This window comes from Vicia villosa, linkage group LG1 (genome assembly GCF_029867415.1).
Source record: "Vicia villosa cultivar HV-30 ecotype Madison, WI linkage group LG1, Vvil1.0, whole genome shotgun sequence".
NCBI classification, from domain to species: Eukaryota; Viridiplantae; Streptophyta; class Magnoliopsida; order Fabales; family Fabaceae; genus Vicia; species Vicia villosa.
Genome location: NC_081180.1, coordinates 27381358 through 27384258, shown reverse-complemented (window position 1 = coordinate 27384258; position 2901 = coordinate 27381358). Strand labels below are relative to the sequence as shown.

Genomic DNA, 2901 nt, shown 5'->3' with positions numbered 1-2901 from the left:
TTTAAGCCCAAATTTAAAATTTAACTTATTTTTTTATTTATTTGCAGATTTATAATTACTGGGCCAGGTTAAATTTTGGCCCTTCTTAAATCAGGATCTTTTTATATCCATTCTAAAATTAGGAAATTGAATTATTTTTACTTAATTTTTAATTTAAAAAATAAACATCTTGTTTTTTTGTTATTTCTTAAAATTATTAAAATTAAAACATTTAACATAGCAGAGTAAATAACACAATTTATGTTTGTCCAAAAGTCCACATATGTTCATATTTGTGTTATGGTGATGCTTTCTCCACAGCTGAGGCAAATTTGTCTTCTATTTCTTGATTATAATCTTTTCAATTTTTTTCCTTCAATTTCTATATTGATATTTAATAGACTTGAAGCGGATACAAGACAAAGCAATTTCCTCCTTTATTATGCTATAATTATCCATAACCAACAAGATCCTACATAGAAAAAATAAAACTGATATTAGAAAAAATTCAGAAAATTAAAAAGTTTGATGAAACAAATCTAATGAATTAATTATATAAAAACAAAACTCAACTATAAAACCATATTCAAACATCCAGAGGAGTATCTCATTATCATACATCCAGAGAAACTCAACTATAAAAACAAATCTATATAATATCATACCTCTCCAAAACTCCCAAAGAAGTATCTCAGAATTAAATCATGCATATATTGAAATAGATTTCAAAATTAAGAGAGTTCCAAATTCAAAATTTAGAGTTAGTTCCACAAATGAGTTCATAACAGTTCTAAATTCAGAGTTTGTTTCAAATTCACATAGTTAGTTCCAAATTCAAACATCCGGTTCAAAAGATTAAAATAATTTAACAGTTAATTCTAAACTCACCATCTCAAACACTTTTTGCTCCAATTGCCTTTGAAACTCCAGTGATACTGAAAACAAAAAATACATATTACTAACACTTAAACAAGAGTAAATAAAAAGAATTCCAGCATGACATAACAGAAAAAAAAAAAAAAAGGACTTGTTAAACTTATCCTTTCATTAAGAGGTCCTCCATAAATTTTCTCAGGTTATTTATAATATCTCCCTCAAAAACACATTATACTAAGCAAGCTTTATATATATATATATATATATATATATATATATATATATATATATATATATATATATATATATATATATATATATATATATATATATATATATATATATATATATATATATATATATATATATATATATATATATATATATTATTAAAGGATAAGACATTCAATTTCTCTTAAATATGGCAGCAAGAAAAATGTGTTGATTGAAATACCTCATAGATCTAACAACAGAAGCAAGTTTGTTACTTGAAACAAACTATAAAATGCATTATTTAAGGTTTAAAAAATATAACCTTATGGATCAAGTTTGTAAAACTAATTACACAAGATAGATGCATTATTTTAAAGTTTTCATTAAAAATTGTTAGATATTGAATTTACAGTGTCAGTTTTTAGTTTTTGACGACAGGATAGTGAGTTGTGCAGCAAATCAAGAGTCCAGATCTGAATCTCCTTTCCAAAAGCTTTTTCAAACAAAGACAAGTGGTGTTTTGAGTCTTTCTTCACTGGATTCATAAATCATAACTATTCTAAAAAATATAAAATAAAAAATCTTTTAATTAAAACATCAGGTCAAAAATCACTTAAATGTAAACCTAAACTTAAATCAAAGCCATACAATGTTGCAGCAAACAAAAAAAAATTGAAAAATTAAGTAAGATGTAGTTCTATAGAAAAATAGAATAAACTAACCTCCTTAAGGGTATGAAGATGACATGGGTGGCTACAAAAAATCACAAAACACATGTTAGTGAAACAAATCAAACCCTAATAGAATACATCTATGAGATTAACAAACCACAACATATTATACCTTTCAAACAAACACTAGTAAGTCGTCTTTCTTCAAGTATTGAGACGATATTGTTTACAGATCGATTGGGGTTGGGTCAGATTTCAAAATGAACCTTGTATTTTGAAGTATCATAATTTTGGTAGTGACAACTACGAAGGGGAGATACGTGATAATAAACAAAGAGAGGAACAGAGTGATTGTTCATTGTTGTTCATGGTAGCAACAAAGAAGATGAAGGAATGAAGGAGAGCGGCGGCAGATTGATTTCTGTAAGAATGAATGAATGAGATTAGGGTTACAAAGTGGTTTTATCAAATTGGTCTGGGCCTGAAAATTGGGCTGTGTTATTTGGATAAAACTGAGTAACAAACCAATAGAATAATAAAACTATCGGTCGGGTTCGGGGTCCGACGGGTTCAATAAATCTATCCGAACCCGACCATACTTACCCCTTTAAATCCGTTGTTTTCACCCGCACAAACCGCAGAATCGAATAAACCCGACCGAAAGCTAAAATATTCATACGGGTCGGACGGTTTTTCTCGGTTGGTTCCATGCTGTCCACCCCTAATTTTGATGTGAGATTGATCAACTACAATAGCTTGCTTCTTTGTCATTGTTTGTATCAAAAGTGGCCATTCTTGCTTCCTTGTTCTTTTGGTTTGACTAAGGAAGAGGAACAAAAGAGATTCATTTTCCCACCAAAGGGATGTTCGTTGCTTCACGAGGCTCTCTATTATATTCCTTTTAACAATAATATTTATCATCAAAATTACTTGATTCTTATGTTGCTCGTAAGAAATTGTTAGTGGTACAATGCTACCTACTGTTAATTTGTAATTCCTTGTGTCGAGGCAGGTTGTTACTCGAACACAAGGTGTGTCTAAATGTGTAACAGTTTGTTACACATAAGTTTGTTTTAAATTTAGATAGTTTGTTTTAGATTTAAAATAGATTAGATTTGATTTAGCTCCAAAATAGGTATTTTGGGCTTTTATAGTTTTGGGC

At 28.7% G+C, this 2901-nt stretch overlaps 1 long non-coding RNA gene across 1 annotated transcript; it reads right to left on the bottom strand.

Moving 5' to 3' along the window:
- Positions 1 to 220: 220 nt before the first annotated feature.
- On the bottom strand, positions 221 to 2164 carry LOC131603404 (uncharacterized). Its single transcript, XR_009284377.1, has 4 exons — positions 1912 to 2164; positions 1791 to 1821; positions 868 to 914; positions 221 to 451 (listed from the first exon to the last, which is right to left on the bottom strand). It is a non-coding gene; the product is annotated as an uncharacterized LOC131603404 (long non-coding RNA).
- Positions 2165 to 2901: the final 737 nt, after the last annotated feature.